Source organism: Lycorma delicatula, chromosome 6, assembly GCF_047948215.1.
Source record: "Lycorma delicatula isolate Av1 chromosome 6, ASM4794821v1, whole genome shotgun sequence".
Lineage (NCBI taxonomy): Eukaryota > Metazoa > Arthropoda > Insecta > Hemiptera > Fulgoridae > Lycorma > Lycorma delicatula.
Window position 1 is genome coordinate 60,083,742 of NC_134460.1, and position 20,111 is coordinate 60,103,852.

The following is a 20,111-nucleotide window of genomic DNA, read 5'->3' on the forward strand; positions in this document are numbered from 1 at the left end:
AGTGTATAACATAAATTCAGAAAATATTGATCTTCACCAAGAAATCAAAACATGAAAGGTTAACCAACAGATTAACAGAGAAGATATCTCGTATTATACATTAATAGGCTCATGTTGTTATAATATTGTTTGAAATAGAACTGAGTAGCTTCCATACATTTGGAAAAAGATTTTTTTTATGCTAGGTAAGTATTCACAAATATCAATAGATATATTGTAGTCAATATATGAAAGAAAAGAGAAGAAATAAATGGAAAATCTAAGCTCTATTAATAATATTAAATTTTGAGTTTCATAATTATAAAATGGAATAATTTAATGAAAAATAAAATGAGAAGTACAACGTTTACTAGTTAAAAATTAATTTTCTTTTAGGAAAGGCTTGAAAACTAGGGATCCAAGTTTAGGTAGAAGAGTATTATAATTTAAATAAACAATTTGAAGTAAAACAAGGCTGCATAAATTTGTACCGATTGAAAAATAATCTTTTAACTTAAAATGTAACATAAATTAATTTTAGACTGTTGATTACGTTAGAATGTTTTTAGACGAAGAAGGAATAATAATACAGGCGTAGAAATTAAGTTTTATCAACAATACTACTTCTTTGGCTAATTTTTTAACCAGGCAAAACTCCAAACTTGACTTTTAATATTTGTTTGGTCAAGCTTTAGATCGAAAGATTCTGATTCATACCTGAAAATTACATTATTTTCAAAATAAAGAGATAATATGAATGTTCAAGTAAAGCTAAAATAATTAACTCTTTATTCTAACTGATGTAACCAAATCTAATCTTTTACTTATTTTACAGTTATTTGTTTATGATTTCATAAAAAAATAGTGAAAACAAAATTTGTATCGATTAATCTAAAAAAAAAAAAAATTAAAGAATTTTTTTCGTGGCTAGCCTGTATCATTTTTTTTTATTATTAAAGTAAGATTTAAAAATATATATAAAGTAAGTTTTTTCAACGACTCTGTAAATTATATATAAGATCATAAGGTTTCTCTTATTGAGATGAATTTAATCTGCACAATAATAAAGAAAATGAATTGTAATATATAAAAATAAAAATAGGTAATTATGTTTTTATAAATATCAGTTTCTTTTGAATGAAAAGAACAAGAAGCGCCACTTGTTTGTTCCTGAGTATAAATAAATAAAATTCTTGATTGTAATAAATTTAGACATTTAAACTACAAAATAACTAGGTAATCAGATTTATTTTATGGTATGAATTTCTCTTTCTAAAGACGTACTAGAAAAAGTTATTGTAGTTTGTAATTGGCCATTTCCGTTACGACTTGGTAGTACAAGATTAGGTGGTAAATATGTGTTAAAGGTACGCATGAATTGTAGTAAAAACGTGCAAACACTGGCAAATTACTGTACGTTTACGTTACAGTATTATTTCATACGTTACAAAAACGAACACATACACACACACAGAGTTAAAACAGTACACTAGGTACTCCAATCGAATACGCTGACAAAATCGACGTGAACCATAATTCAGTCTATGTTGAATTACGGTGTTCATAAATACAGCCTCTAACCTGGGAGTTTAAAATTGAGCTATAAATTTTCGGCTGGTAGAAGTATGGTACGGTTACGTTCGTTACGTGGTACATAGCGCTGATGTAGAAATTCAGTTACATCCTAAGCGAGAAAAAGGTGAACCCCTCCGATGAGAAAATATGGCTTAACTTTTAAACATAGTCATTTTATATTACGCAATGAATATAATCAGTTAAAAAGTTTCCTATTTTAATTAAACATCTAAAAAAAGAAAAAGTTAACTGCAAGAGAAATATTTTTGTGGAAAAATATGTAAATGGTAATACAGCAGTTTTAAGCAAAGAAAGTAAACATTAATTATTAGAAAAATTGGTAACTGAAAATTTACTAAATTTAATATAACAAAATTAAATATTTTGAAAATATACTGCATTTTCCATACAGATTCCATGTAAAAATATAACGGTTTTTATAGATTAGGTTTCCTTAGTTTACTTAAATTAAAAGTTTTAATGTTAGAATTTTTATAAAAAGGATTTGTTTCGTAAATAACTTACTTGTCAGATTATCATGATTTTTAATTTATTTATTTCGAAAATAATTTGGTCAATATTTTTAAAGTAAGCATTCTTAGTTTTCTACAAATAAAACACATTGAATTATGCACGTATGACATTTTTAAACTAATAATTTTTTATTTGTTTTTCATATAGAAAAAGAACATGGTAATATAATTCAGACTATAAATTAGTTTAAATTTTAATTTTTGTAGAATAAATAATAAATTTATGCATAAAATACAATGAAAACAACCCATTTATTGCGGAAAGAAACAAATAAACAGGCTATTATTAGATTATATGTTAATTCCGGTTATAATTTACTAATTTCCGATTGAAAAATTAGTGGAAAAATGCAATTAAATTGATACGCGAAAACTAACTGAATTTTAAATGATTACTTTTCCCATTTAAAAAAATCTGATGTAGACAACAGATGACTTCCGCGTTCGCCTAATATATTAAAATTACACATTTTTATAAAAGTACATAAAATTTATTTCATTAAAACACCCGATATTTTTTTCTTTTTTTTGTTATTGAATTATTGATTCACTGTAAAAAATTGTTAAAATGACAGGTTTTTTATTAATAAATCAATATATTTAATACATATGTACTTCGCGTACGTACGTATGTATCTCACATAACACAAAATTGATTAGCCATAGGATGTTGAAAGTTTGGATTTAGGACTGCTGTAACATATAGTTTGCACCTCCCTTATTGTTTGAAATCGATTTTACCGAAAGTATCCAAAAAAAAGTCTAGAGTCCAAAAAAAAAATGTATTTTGTTTTTTTTCATAACTGCAATAATAAGCCCTCATTTAGAGCTTTTCAACGATATATCAGAAGTAGTACTTATTTATATTGGTTCCAGAGTTATAGTCAAATGAAACTTTAATTAATTAAATATCTGGATCTTACAAGGGGATGGCACATCGGTTGGAATCAGATTTTAACTCTTTTTTATTAACTTTTTTCAATTTAAATATATTGATTTATAACAATTATTAGCCTCTGATGGTAAAATAATTTTTACGAAAAATATAATTCAATAATAACAATAAAAAAAATGAAAAAATTTCAGAAAAAATGAAACAAAATTTTATATACTTTTCATTTATAAAAAATGTGAATATATAATTTAACAGGCGTACCAGTAAATAATGTGATATCCACATCAAATTTTTTATTTAAGTGTACCTTTTGACTTGAGGCTATCATAAATGAAATGCATTTTATATTAGATACAGATTTGATATTATTATAGATATTAGATAACTACTACTGAAATTCTATTTATTTACACTTTCTAAACTTTGATGAATAATGCTTGAATTTACATTCAGATTTATTATTGTAAATAACATGTTATGGTTCGAAAAAAGTGTTACAATACGATTTTTAATTAAAGTTATAATGTACCAGACAAAAATTATTTTAACTGATTCATAAATAGATTTGTTAATTTCTATTGGATTTATAACAACCCACTCGCCTATTTTGCTTTTTATCACATTATATTTTATTTTGGGTTATGGTTTTTCATCAATTTACTTAATTTTTTTAAAAATATGATCATATAGTAATTTTTTTGATTAAAAAAAAAATATATATATATACATATTTCTGTTATGATTTATCCATATAAAACATTCCTGAATTATTTTTTTCAGAGATTAAAAAGAAAAAAGTTACAAATATATGTATTTCTAAAAGCCGGTTGCAGACAAGATTAAACTTAACACCTACGTACTCCGGATAATATTTAAATGTTATTTACACCCACCTGAATTTTTTTTTACATTTTAAAAAAGTATTGTTATTATTTTTTAAACAAATAACAGTCATTGATTTGTTTTTATCGTATTTCCAGTTTCATCTAAGTAAATTAAATTGGATTTAATTTCAAAACAATTTGAAATTAAATCCAAAATTTTATCTTCCTAATTCATTTTATTATACAACTAGCAGCCCGTCACAGCTTCACCCATGCAATGATATGATTACTTGCGTTTTCTGAAGCAGTCAATCTTTTTATTTTATGTTTTTTAGTCAAGTAACTGGAGGCAGAGGAGACTGTCACACATACAGTAATGGTGGCAGTGACTGTGTTGGTTTAGCTACATTCGCAACCCTTTAAAAAATCGGAATTAAAAAAAAACCTAAAACTGTTTTTAAATATTTATCTGAAGAGAATTTGCAAGCCCAAATCTATTGAATGTCTCTTTAGTACAATCGGAAATCGGGAAAATTTGCAAACATTCTTAAAAATATTTTTATCTTTCTTCATTCTCTTTCAAGATCGAATTTCAAAAATCTAGAAATTTGTTTATTCACATGAAGATTACACTCACCAAAAATCAGATTGAAAAATAAAAACCAAGAAATTAAAATAAAAAAGCAAAGTTTCAAAAAAATTCAAAACCCCAATTTAACTCTTGAATCTTGGAATTTCAAAAAATCTAGAAAATGAATTTTACATATTTACATGAAGATTACACAGACAAAAAATCAAGCTGCTATCTTCATTCGTTACTAAGAAATTAAAAAAATTAGTAAATTTTATTGTTACTCCACTTTACCACCCCTTTAAACTAGGAATTTCAAAAATCCTTTCATAGTGTGCACTTACACCGTAAGAAAAACATGTATACGAATTTTTATCAATTTATCTTCAGTAGTTTTTATTTTGCGTTAATTATGAATCACTCACGATGTGTTCAATTTCAATAGACCTCTATTGAAAATATCTACAGAAAAATATCTTGGAAGCGGCTCGATGTAAGAAAGGAGCATGAGAATTTAGCGGCTCAATACCCAGCGGCCCGAATGAGAATTTCAGTACCGTAACGGATTATTTATTGTTTACACGTTTTATTAAACAATTTTTCATTTTTAGATAACATTTCTGAATAACAACAATCTGCTAGATCGAGAGTGTACCTGATGCATGCAAAAGTTCAACTTACTAACAAATATCCCGTTTAAATTTTGAAAATCGGACGTTTGTTTGCAGAGTTATTATAAGAGCATCCAGTTGCACCTCACAAAACACCGTCCCCAGGCGTACCTCGGTTGTTACCAGTTGATTGTGATGATTGGTCTAGCCTCCCAAGAGGTGCTCACACACCTCACCATTCTAGCCTCACACGCAGTCCCCACGGGAAGCCCATTGTTAAACAGAATTTTTTTTTTATTGATTTAATATTATTTTATTTAACGTAAAATTTAATTCTATTATTTTTGTAATATTATTCATTTTATTGATTCAAATCACTCAGTTCAAACTCAACTTCCACAGTGATAGGGAGACTCACAGTTCACAGTTTATTAATTCTATTTAATAAAATTTCTGCTTCAACCGGGAAATCTCCACTAATGCACATATATGTTTATTATCAACATGAAATATATCTAAAAATCCTTCTCAGTTTATGCCATGAAACAGGGTAAAAATTTGGTTGGAATTGATGGAGTAGTTTTTTTTGTTTATTTCGAACAAACAGAAACCCTCATCCTCTTTATATAATAGGATAGATTGTTTTATACATAAATTTCCCTGATTTAAATTGTTACAAAAAGTTTTTTTTTACGATTCAGCAACATAAAAAAGAATACGGCATTTTTAAAATAATTTTGATGATATTCCAAAAGAAAATAAATAATAATTTAATATGAGTTAATGATAAATTGCAATGAACTTAATGATAAATTGGCCTGAGATAATTAAAATCGATATTATAAAAATTAAAAATAAATTTAAACATAAACCACATCATAAAAATTAATAATTTAAAAAATATTTTAAAAAGTATAATACAAACCATCATTTCGGTCAGTGAAAGCAAAATGATATTATGTAGCATATATCCACCGTGTGTTTAACAAATGAAATCCTATTGTTTCCATAAATATTGTTAACGTTCACATTTCATTTACTTCTGATCTGATATAAAACAAATATTATTTTATTTAACATTTAATCTTCTGTTATAATTTTTAGGTAAAGAATTAATTTTTAAATCGGTTTTTTTTTTTTAATTATCACCGAATCCTACAAAAAATACAATACCAATCTAAAGAAAATTGGAAACCACATGTCTTACTTGCCGATTGTAAATGACTAAATCTTTTACATTTCCTGAAAACAAAAAAATCTAGTTTTCATTCAGTATTGTTTATAGGCTACTAAAATATTCCATATACATTTTCAATGAACTTTAAATAATAATTTAAATTAATGACATATGTAAAATAAAATAATTGTTAATAATTGTTTTATTTATGACAATCTTTTTTATTTGAAACGAATTAAACATTTAGGTACATAATTTGTGATAAAAATTTTAATAATATTCGAAGAATTCGTCTTAATTACATGATGTGAATTACTGGAGAAGAAGAAAAATACTGACCAGAAATTCAAGCATATGCATTGGTTGAAGGGTAAGGATTCTCATTTTTCTCTCTCTAAAAAGCTCATTCTACGACATTCTTGAAACCTATATGGATGTATGGGATTCAATTTTGGGTGATGACTAGTGACAGAAACATTAAAGTGATCCAAAGATCACAGAACAAAATACTGAGGAAAGTGACCCATCCCCATTGGTTCATCAGAAATTCTAAAATACATGAATACCTGGAGATTCAGAACTTCGGGATGAGATTGTCGATTTCAATTCTAAGTACATGGTTAGGCTAAATAAACACGTCAATCACCTGGCTTTGAATCTGCTAGACAACAATGATGATACAGTAGACGATTAAAAAGGGTCCACGTGCTGGACTTAGGTGATGGTCGTTGAAGATACTCTATTTTCATTTTTCTTTTCGGTAATATTTTTGTAATTATTTTTTTAAAGTTTTTGTTTACTATTGTAAACATTTTTTTTTTTTTAGTTTACGCTGTTACTGATAACGTTTTTATTCATTCATTTGTTTATCTACCTTTGTATGTCTTCTATTTAATAAAAGGAATCGCGTAAGAACTGAACGTGGTGGATAATTTTGTCCATGTACAAGTTACAGAATCGGTGATGATGGCGCATTTGAGATAACTATTTGATGGATCTTATTACTTCTTCTAATAAAAAAGTTTAATAATATGGTCGTTTATGTTATTATAATCTTTAACTTTTTGTTTTCGTGAGGGCCATCATTGGTTGGCCCTCTCTCTAGTAACATTTTAAGCATATTATTTGTTTATGATTTAGAGAAACAGATAGTAGATTTTTGTTCTACAGCAAAAAAAAAGTAGCCAAAATAAATTGTTTTAATTATTCCAAAAGAAATTAATTTCGTAAATCATTGAAATAGAGCTGAAAATAAAATTAATCTGTTCAGTTACCAGTAAGTGTTTTTTACGCATTTGTAGATCACAATGGGTGCATTTATACTAAAAATATTGTAACTTGCTCTGTAGAAATATTTACAATTTGAATGAAATTTTGAGAGATACTCCTCATTAAAGGCTTACGTTCCCTTCAGTGTATATTTAGGTATTGCCTTTCCAACAACAAACAGTTTACGTTTGGTATGCTCGTTAATAGTGGTGCACTCACTAACACCCTCTTATACCAGCACAAAAGTGATTGTGAAAGAAGCAAAAAATAAGGTTTACTGTTGCCGTCCAGTTAATAGGTTACAATTCCTGTGATTCTATAGGTAGGAATTTTAATACCGAATTGTTGCATATGTTTATGTATATATATTGATCCAATAAATGTGGAAGGATGGAATTTTTACCTTAATATCTTAATTATAGAAATTTTTCCTCTTATGTAATCTTTTTTGTTTTACTAATGTTTTGCTTTTATTTGTAATCAAATTATATTCAATGAATAATTATTACGAATTTGTTTTACAAATTTTTTTGCTTGTGTGTATATATATATATATATATATATATATATATATATAATTATCTTGATAATAAAATGAGAAGACATTCGTTAGCGTTGCGACTTATAATGAAGTAAAGAAAACACATATGTTAATTAATTTCGTATTCACTGGAGGGAAATCTAATTTGATGACTTACGTAAACATACATAAATATCATTTTAAATTATTACATCACAAAACAGAAATATTAACAGGATAATTCTCTGAATCTATGGATATACTTTGTAATTCATAATTAAGTAATATTTTAACATTTATTTAAGTGACAATAAGTACCTGAACTTAATTAATAATTTTCTAATTAAATGAGTATAAAGTAAAATAATTGCTTTCTCTCAAGACTTTTAGGTTTAAAATTCAGTAAATAATTCAAATAAATATATAAAACTAATTAACAAATAAGACTTTATTTTGTAATTTCTGCCCAAATTCTAATTATTAAAGGATAACAATCACTGAATATTAAAGATAATAAATTTATTGGTTATAACTTGCGTTCTATTAACGATAAATCCGTAAAACTTCATTTCGTTAATGAAAATCCAAGTTTAGGTAAAGTCACATAATTATTAACAACTTTTTATTCTAACTTTAATTTCTTCTTTCTGTCACATTCTGAAAAAACAACAGATTTGTCCTTATTACTAATATAATTTCCTAATATTTATTGTTTTTTATAGTATGTGACCAGTTTGGGTATTTTTCTCGACTAACTGTCTTCTAACTACATGTTTAGAATTTTCCTGTAATGGTATTGATTATCAATATAATTCAGCATTTTCTGCCGCTGTATTTCACTATTGGAACGCGGTTTACAGAAATATATGTATAAAAATATATTTTCATTTCTATATTTAAATTTAATAGCAATTTTACTAGCAAAGTTGTTTATTTCTTGAAAGTTCCTTATAATGTTGCTAATAAAAGTCTGGTTTTAAATCATTTTTTTTTTTAAATAATTTTATTACCAATATATAAAAACAATGTAATATTTGGTATATTTTTTTAGGCTTTTATTTAATAAAATAAAACCTGTTTACATTATAAATTAAAAACCATATTCAATCAACGACTGGATTGAATTTGTGAACTTTTCTCTCACTAGTATGTTAAACCAATTTTAGACATAAATTTTCTATTACGCTAATAAAATTAAGTCTTCTCTAATATTTTTAAAGTTATTTGCATTTTATTTTTTTTTTTAATTTTTAACAACTTCAAATAAGTAATGTATCAATAATACGTCAACAAATGAGAATTTTTATTATTGATCAGTTATTTTTATAATTATATTGGTTGAATATTTAACAAATAATTAGAAAGATAAACTTGTGTCTACTCACCGGGGTGGTCTAGTGATAAATTCGTCGTTGTAAATCAGATGATTTTGAAATCAAAGTTCTCAGGTTCAAATCCTAATAAAGTTCGAAAAATCCTAAAATTACTTTTATTCGGATGGTGGATGTGGATACCGGTGTTCTTTGATGGTTGGGTTTCAATTAATCACACGTTTCAGGAGTAGTCGACCTGAGTTTGTTCAAGAGTACAAAATTTACCTGTACAGTTATATTACATTAACTAATAACTAATGACTTTAATTGTTAATATGACTACAAATAAAAGTATAAAATAAAAACTTGCGTCTGTTTAAGTTACTTTAAAAATATTGTGAAATAAAATATAAATAATCGTATGATTATATAATATCAAATCCGTATATCTATCATGCAAATTGTACCCGAACATTAGGTAAATTTAGAATTACAAAAATTTGGTTTTGGTGTTTGATAGAAAAAACTAAACAGATACATTTAAAATGTAAACCGTTTTACAAAAAGAACAAAAGGAAAATTCTGTGGATATTCTATAAGAATAAAATATAAATCACTTAATCTTCAATTACATTACAGGTTAACAGAAATTTTGTTTAAACAGTAAACATACGTAATGGTTTAAAATTTTTGTATTAAGTACTCTCCAATAGATTAAGATGTAGACTTCATATAGAGAAATAACTGTTTTTCTTGAAATAAAATCCAGTTTAACACATGTAAGAAAAAAAGTGGTGTTTATTGTAAAGTAGGGTAAAAGATATTTCTTATCTATCAACTGACGGGAGAAATACACCAAAATAGAATCCCACCATTATTTGTTAGCCATTATCTGAACAATAACAAGTGGAACATTAAAAGTGTTTACTGATACAGCAGTAGTGTGATGTGATATAGGAGAGTTTAGTCCATCGTAGTGTATGTGTAATAGTGTGACGAGAGGAGATTGTTAGAACAGATGAAGGCCTGTTTGCTTGTCGCTGTTTGATCAACTGGAACGTTAACAGTAGTAGCATCTGCAACGGAGTAAAACCTTCTCGCTAGTTTCAACTTACTTCATCCAAAATGTTCGATGAGTTTGTATTGGATAGTGAAACTAAACAGATTAACCAAAATGTAAATTTAACCTACTCAAAGAAGTTTAATGTATACAACTTCATTAAATTATAAAACAGAAAGAAAATGGTTCTAGAGGCGCTTGTTGTAAATTAGTCCAATGAGAAGAATTTGATTTTAAAGAAATGTAATTGATTTTAATGTTATATTATTAAAATGGAGATTTTAACAAAACTTCAAAAGAAGCACGATTATTATATTATTATTAGTATTATTTCTTTGCTCTATTCACATATTATTATTTTTTTTGTATGCTTATAATATTAAAACATCTTGAAATTACAATCTTGAGGCCAATAGGAGGTTAATTAGAGATAATTTAAAAAATAAAATGTATTTTAGCTTCCCTTTTTAAATATATAATTTATATTAACAAATCCTTTGCTGATCTAAAAATTCAACAGCATTATTAAAAAAGAAAATTAATTTTCCAACAAAGCATACGTACTAGTAACTACACATTATCAAACTAGAATGGCTGAAGTAAAAATAAAGCATTCTTTAATACTGAGATCTTGAAATAACGACAAAGGGTTATAGTATTAGCGTAAACTAATATACGAAAACATAATGCGCTTAACTTTCGTTGTTTTTACACCGTAAGCAAAGATAAAAAATAATACGTCTACTGGTTAAGAAAGTTAAGTTAAAGAAACCATTTTTGTTTTTGAATGTTATTGAAATTCCATTTGTAATTTTAATTTACTTTCTTAGGATATCCTTCGCCGAAAATATAAAAGGACAAATAGGAACTTACGTAAAATTTAATTAATTTGAAAATTACTGAAGTTCTGAGTGGAATTCCGACCTGAATCCAATATAAAAGGTACACTACGTTATTCGATCTGGATGCTATAATTTTCATTTTAGTAAAACCACTTTAATGTTAAAAAAATTATGATAAGATAAAATAGAATTTGAATATATTTTCTCAGTAATATTTAAAAAAAATGTCTTTACTCCTATGACGCAAATAATTTTTAAGATTAACTAGAAATGGTATTTTATAAAAATATTTAAAAGGATAATAATTTAAACGAAAATGTTTTCGGTAACGTTTTAATAATGTTCATTTTCCAGGTAGATCGATGAGAATCTGAATTACGCTCTCTAAACAAACTTAACCAGTTGGGTGGCTACTATTATGAATCTTTTGTACAGCACTTTAAAAAAAACTAGAACATTACTAGAAAAAAAAAGTATATTCGATAAGAAATGCTGTAAAATTAAACTCGAATATTTACTTTGGAATAATTTTATTATTTACTAGCAGATCCGGCAATGCTTCGTTAATGCTGCTAGATTTCAGTATAAGTATATATATATATATATATACTTACACTATATATAAGTATATATATAGATTAAATGAACCCAATTGAAAGTTTGATAAAACATTAACAAAATAAGCATTACCGGAACTTCACAAAATGTAACCTTTCCCTTTTTCCATTTTCCCCGTTCCTCTCTCCCTTTTTCCATTTTCAATTTACCATGTCCCTTAACCTTTCCCCCATTTTATTCTCCTTGCCCTTCCTTTACCCGCTTCTCTTTCCTCATTTCCATTTCCCCCTCCTATTTCCCCCTTCATATTCTCTTTTTCTCCTTTCCCCTTTCCATTTCCTATTCCCGTTTTTCCTTTTCCTCGTTTGCACATTTTTTTCTTTTCTGCATTCCCCCCTTCTTATCTTTTTACCTTATTTCCCTTATTCGATTTTTCCCTTTCTCCCTTTTCTAAGCGCGTAAATCGGTGCGCTAGTTTTTTAGTTTATGGGGACATATAAATCACAAAAATTTAAATAGAGATAAAATATTTAGAGTGTGTTGCTTTTACATCTAACAGATAGTGTTTGACGTAAAAGCATGTTTTTACCTGTCGCTGGTGTGAAATCTTGGGTATATAAATAGTAGGTACATAAAAACACGCGCGTTATTCAAATGCAACGTTGTTTCAAATTTCAAAGCAATCGTTGAAGAACTTTCGTAGATTTAAGATTTTGAACAAACAAACATTCTCATTTTTATTTATATAGATTACGATTTGGAATAGCTTAAAAATACAGAGGATTTCCGGTCGTAATTTTTACAGACTATCAGAAAAATCTCCCGCTGTAATCCTTGTACTAAAGGTAATACTCGAAAAACTATATTCTATACTATACTAAATTATACTCATAACTAAAATATATTACTAAATATACTCATGAGGCTAACAGAAAACGTTTAATTTCTCTACTCGTTGAGTCAGTATTCTTTTTTGTCAATCATTGGTCGATTTTTTTTCAGTATAAATTTATACCGGTGCCTAAAAGTAAAACACTTCCAGCTATATTCAATATCAATATTTAACGTCACCTACAAGGCAACTTTAAATACTCCTACAACATCTACTATATTAACAGAAGTCGAGCATACATTTTTATACGCTTTTATTTAACTCTTTTATGACATGTCTGTCTCTACATTAATAATTTTGTGATCGATTTTTTTAACTATTTATGACATGCTATCAAGCTCAAATAGTTCACTTAAAGTCGTTCTCAAAGTCAATGTAACGTAGTACAAAGAAATTTCATGAAAAAAATATTTTTTAAACAAAGTTTCCTAACTTATTTATTTGTGTCATATGATTGAAGTCCTTTCTATTTTCAATAAAATTATTACTGTGTCAGCTGATCGAAATATCTTTTCCCTCCTATCTTGCACTAAGAAAAAACAATTAAAAATTATATGTTTTATTGAAATAAGGTCGTAATTTATGCTTGGTTTAGTATTTTTCTGTAATAAATAGTAATTGTAATAACTCAAATTAGTTAATTTAATCGAGTGTTCAGTCCAGAACATTAATCAGAATATTCTTAAAATTTGAAGTGAATATTTAAGTTTTTCTTGTTGTGATCTATGGAAGTCAACAACAGCCCTGTTAAAAGGAAAAAAAAGTGTAAGAAATGAAAAAAAAAATGTATTTAATAACATAAAATATGCACGGTTAAAATCTGTACTCAACACGTAGGGACAAACGTGGCCCTAACGTAAAAGGCAAAGCTTTAGCTGCTGATGGTTGTGCAAAGGAAACACATACTCTTTTCAAAAAAAAAAAAGACAAGTGCATTTTACAATTATTTAGCATTAACGTTTGATTATAGTAAATTATTAATTCTACTTAATTTCTGTCTGACTCATAGATATTTCACGTATACCAATCGATAGTACCAAGTTAGTGTTTTTATTACTAAGATATTGTTATTAATTTTGTATTGTGGGTTCATGATGAATCAGCCCAGAGTGACTTCACAACTACTTTAACCAAATCGTCATCTATTGGAAATGTAACAGTCGAGAAAGGGTGAACAGTAAATATGAAAATGCTATGGGAACTTTATGTATTTATGTGCATTGGTATATATATATATTGAAACATTTTTATGATAGAAGTATACTTCCATAAAAAAAAGCCTGAAATTCAGTTTATAAATAAAAATATTATCTCGGAGCTATAATATTTGCTACAATATTTTTCCATGAAATTTTGTATGTTTATATAATAAACAAGGTATGTTTATTATATAAACATACAAATATAAAAAAGAAACAAAAATTAATTTAAAAACCTAAACAGTAATATAAAAAAAGACTATAGATGCAAAAAGTCAATTTCGTATGTTAAAAGAGAAATAAAATCATAGTATTTTTTTCCAGGGGCAAAACGAAGTGTCGACATTAGAATCCCAACACGATCTTTAAATAATGAAAATTAAATTTAAAAGAGTAACCTGAAAATTATACAAAAATAATATATAAACACAGTATAGATGGAAAATGCTTGTTGTAAAAAGCGAAATAAAATGACAATTCTTGCATAAGTCAAATGGCATAAATAGTATGAATAATCAAATTTTTGAATCCAGATATACGGCCTTAAGAAGTCGTAGATAATCAGGAACGTACTGATATTGTTCCCCAAAATAATTCATATGTTAGCCCCAAATTTAAATTTCCGACGCAATGCTGCAAACAGACACATTGAAGAAGTATGTGTTGTACCATCAGTTTGCTGTCACAGCAAACACAAACGGGTGCATCAGATTGAGTCACCTGATTACTTAATCCATGTTAGATACATATCCATGTATGAGCCTAGTGTGCTATATTCGCAAATGGCAAATAATCTCATCACGACAGTTATTCCTATATAAAGTGCTCTAGGGTGACAGTGTCCATTCACCCTACTACTGATCAGGAACCATACTCATCAGAAAACAGACAAAAACATTCAAACAACGCGGTTAGTGAAAGGAGGCTGCAAACAAGCCTCTTTTGTCACTGGATGAGCGCGTTCAGTGCCTGAAATTCCAATATGGCTGGGGATCCTGCAGAAGCTCACAGTTTTATTACGGTGATTAATTTCAAAGATAATAATTTACGATGATAATTTCACAGACAAAAGGGTGTCTAGAGTACATATTATATAAGGCTTGCAAGGCCCCTCTGGAATCTGAGAAGACAAGTACGTGTTGGAATGTTGGGCTAAGGATATATAAGGTCTTGTTAATTGCCAAAAATCCACGACGAAAACACTGGCGATACTGGGAAGGATAAACATGTATCTCCTATTACCAACCAAAATAGCATATGCATTCACGCTATAACATTAAAAAATTTTTCGTAAGATAATCGGATTCTTGCCCTATTTTCTATATTGTCCAAGTCTAAAGAAACAATTCATGAGAGGGGGCCACCATGAGGTGAGGAATGGTGTAGAGTAATAGGAGGTACTGGATATAATTGTATATTTATAGCTATGAAAAGGTGCTGAGCTCTGACGTCTAGCAAAGCTGTAGATCTCTGCTTTTCCTAATATTGATTAAAATGCGGGTTAGAGAACACCGCATCAAAAGTTGGATGATTTGGTTTCTTTAATACGAGCTACGTAAGAGTAAATCATTTAGTTTCGTCTATTCCAAAGGGATGACTCACTACTGTTCACAAATAGAATTACCAGAGCGATTGAAATAATCTTATCCGTAACTAGACGGATGAATAAATGATGGACTGCGTAGAACATTCTAAGAGCGATGGACTGAGTGGAAGAATAAGCCACGCAGCTGTAGTCTAATTGGGAACGTACCAAAGCTCGGTAGAAGCGGAATGTGCATACTCATTCAGCTCCCCAACGAGTATTACATAAAACTCTCGGCATATCTAGCATTTTTAAACGTTTTACCTTCACCTCCTTTAATGAGTAACTCAGGTTAGTAGTTGGTCAAAACACAGTCCTAAAAACTTTACCCGTGTGCATGGTTAACTGTTTCACAACCAAAAAACATGTTGCTTCAAAAATGAAAAGCAGATGCATTTCGTTTATTCCGGAGAAAAAAAGAATCCAGACCTTTTACACCACGATTCTAAACGGATTTATGTTTTGGAGTAGCCTCTGAACAGTAATCACAGTTCTAGATGCTAAGTAAATTGAAAAATCGTCTACAAATAAAGAATACATAACGGGTTTTTGCAGTTGATGTAGTATTTTCCGTTACGGCAAACAAAGTAACACTTCCCTGTGGTACTCCGTTTTTAAATGTAAAATTTTCGGATACCATCGTTCCAAATTGAACTTGAAAGGACCGAATACTGAGGAAACCGCTGATAAATGCCAGCAGATTTTCTTTTATACTCCATTCATGCAGTTTATTTAGGATTTCTCTCATCCAAGCTGTGTCATACGCCTTCTGCATATCGAAAAATACAGCAATGAGGCGAGTACGGAGTAGGAAGGAGTTTTGAATGACAACTTCAAGAGCAACTACATGATCGATAGACGATATACCTTGGCGTAAACTGCATTCTTCGGTAGTAAGTACTCTCCAGGTATTATACTAGACGACGGTTTACCATTCGTTCCATGTTGCACTGGGTACTGCTTAAGGAGATATGACGGTAACTTGAGGAGCATGAATTATCTTTACCAGGTTTCAATACGGGGTTCACCAATGCTTCTGACTAAGAATCTCAATTAACCCGGTCAGAAAATATTCTATTATTGATAAACAAAAGACGTAATGAAGAAAAACCGGGAAAGGTGAGATAACATACTGAGCCTGATATTATTCCCAGAAGAAGTGTTACGGGAATTGTTCAAGGCATAAAAGAAAATGGAATGAAATTAAAAATAAAATTGAAGATGAAAGTCATGAAAGAAAATGGAATGTACATTTCGCGTGTTTCCGATAATAAATGGGATATTTTATGGAGTACATTCATTAAATTATTTGATTAAGAAAACGCATTTTAATTCTGCCTTTTCTTTTCTGTTAAAACTGATTTCATATTTGTTTCTTAAATAATTAGGAACATGCAAAGAAAAACTTTTTAACAAAATGTTAATGTATATTGCAATTTGCTTTCTTATTATGTTTTACCTAAGAAGCATGCGATATTTAATTTTGTTCGACAATGAATAATGTATCTTAACATAACAAAATAATGTTATGTGCTTTCATGTAACAGAATATAATTTGTTATGAAGTGATAAATATGAAAATCGCATCATTTAATCAAACATTTGGGTATTAGTGCCAAAAAAATAAATAATATTTATTAATGTTGTGGAGTATGATTGGTTTAAAATATGAAAAGAGTACTACTTTTCAGAGGAATAGTTTAGTTCATTTTATCATGGCGCCCACGCTTTTATTATTTGTGATATAAAATTGTAAACGTAATTGAAGTTATGCCAATTAATGTAGTCAATACATATTACCATTTATCAATATTGTTATAACGTTCTTCAAATAAATATAAGTATGAATAAATGAATACTTCTTATTCTGTTTCTAATAAAGAAGAAAAAACCTTTTTTCTTCTTTTCACTGCAAATTTTATTTTTATCATTTATAAGTATAATAATTATTTCTAATTATATTTTCTTTAGTTCATTCTTCATTTTATTGAACAGAAACTTAATATTTTTTTATTTATTTTTTATAAAAATATTGCATTTTGGTTCATAAATATTTAGTAAAAAAAAAAAAAAAAAATGTTTATTTAAATAGTTTCATTAATAGTAAGGAGTATTAGGTTCAACATAGATTTCAATACTAGAAACAAACAAAAAATCGTTTTCTCTTATACTGATTGAGTGTTCAAGACAATACCACTTTAATATTTTTTTTTTTTTTTTTTTTTTTTTGAGGCTTTTAGGGGCATCGACTACTTTGGTCATTAGCCCCATCCCACTTCAAAAAAAAAGAAAAAAAAAAGGTTCTTTAATTCATATTTCCATGAAGAAAATAAGTGATCAAAATTTCAATCTTCTAATTTAAAATCCAACAAATTACCGCCTAGGCTTTCCTTTCGGCCATCCTTTCTTACGTTTTTCCATTCTGCGAACGGCCTCAACTTCCGACGACAGAGTGTCTGAGGCTTCGGACATGGCATCGTCTTCTCTTTCTGACGCCAATGACATCAGGTTTCTGTTCGCCGGCTTACATCAGGTGATGAAAGCTTCAATGGTGCTGTGAGCATCGTTGCAATTGAGTCTAAACTTGCAACCGATGCACTTTCGGCGGCTGATGAACTTGATTCAATGTCTAAGGCTGTGCTTGGGCCGGCTGATACAGATGCTCTCGCCACAGTTGTTCTCTGAGCTTTTGGGGCCTCTGTAGGTACGGTTTTAATATCGTCTGTGTCTGGTGCTTTTTCGATAGTTACTTGCACCTCCACTTTGGTTGACGCAGATTTTTCCTGTACTCTTGTCACAGTATCCTTAGCTATATGACTCGTCGTCCGGGTGATCTTTAGATCTTTGTCGGATAAATCAAGATTTTTCTTCATGACGTCTATTGCTGGAGTTATAATCGAAGATTTTGCCGGTTTTTTAAACTGCGCTGGTACGGGTCTTCTGTCGGCGACGTCAGTCCGGGAATGAGCCTTCTCATGTTTACTTTGTTGTATCTGATGAGTCGACTCGATCATGGAATCAATGATTCTTTCTATCATTGTCGCGAGACTTGGTGCCATCGTATTAAGCAACTGCTCCACGTTGATTTTAGGTGTGGGGGGAGCAGCAGCTGCTTCTGCGTATGTAGTCGATGGTCTAGGTGTACGTAGGTTTACAAACTTCTTCGCTTCAGGATAGCTGACTTTTTGAAGCGTTTTAACCTCCTGAATGGCTGTTTCTGATTTGTATACTGGGCAGTTCCTGGATCGACAGTTATGGTGCCCTTTACAATTAATGCAGACTGGAGGGTCTTTACATGGATCACCCTCATGTATCTTCATTCCGCATATACAAATTTCCTGCGCTTCACATCTAGCTGCAGTGTGTCCGAAACGTTGACATCTAAAACATCTCATCGGCTGCGGAATAAATGCCCGTACATCAAGCCGATGGATGCCAGCTCGTACCTTTTCAGGAAGACTTGGCCTATTGAATGTCAAAACATGAGAGGCCGAAGGAAGAATCTCACCATTTCGTCTCATAGAAAGTCTGCGACAATGTGTCACTCCCTGACTAGACATTTCCTGCACTATTTCTTCTTCAGTACAGTTAAGAAGATCACGGCAAACAACAACTCCTCTAGATGAATTAAGTGTACTATGCGGTTGGACAGTAACCGCAAATTCACCGATCTTCTTCAACACCTGGACTTTCTGGCTTTGCATGTCGTTTATAGTTTCGACATGTAATCCGTTAAACGTCTTACGGATTCCCTTGACAGGACCACCAGCACAATTTGTAATCTCTCTCGCAATTAAGAATGGGCTTACCTTTTGGAAGTTACCATTCTCTTTTCTAATGACCAAAAATCTTGGTATGGGAACATTATTTCCAAACAAAGCTTTTCTTAAATCTTTACTGATTTTATCAGCATCTTTTCTAATCTTATCACTCTCCTTACTTTTTTCCTCTTCGCTTGTGGCGAATCGGCGGTTTCTAAACGAGGGTGTTTACGTGCACCCTCTGCCACGTTAGTTGGTTCAGGAAAATTCATGAACATTGATCCCTTCTGTAGCAAGGCTAGCCGCCGGGGTACACCCCCACTCCAGGGCTACTAACCTTGGAGGTCCGATCCGGTACTCCGGTGGAACCGGCATATGTCCTGGCAGAGAGCGGATGCGCAGTGTCTGCACTGACTCCAGGCTCCTACTCACCGAAGCTTTCAGAGCTCCCATGCACCGACATACATGGGCACCATTGCTACATGCTTGCCATCGCAGGGGGCATGTGGACAACGGAAGGGTCTCCGTTACACCTGCAATAACATTGACCCTGGCCGCCACATCGCCAGCTCTAAGAGTGGTATAAATCCATTTCCAAAATTGTTTGTTATTCCATTTCCTGCATGTAGCCAAAAATCCAGTCCGTTTAGTGACCTGAAGTTGGAACCAGGTCAAACTTAACAAAGCATAACCGAGGAATTTACTCGGAACCCCGTTAGCCAGCTATGTGTGATGTACAAAGGTACAGCTGTTGCCGCCCTGGACGTGGAACATAGATGTTGTGTTCCGGACGTGGGGATTATCTACCTCAGGGCCACTTTAATATTATTCAAGTTTAATATTATTATCACTTATTGACAGAAAATACTGTCTGAAGTTCAATGATGAAATTTGCTAATAAATTTACCTAATGCAGGAGTAATTAAAATCAAATTCATAAATCTAGC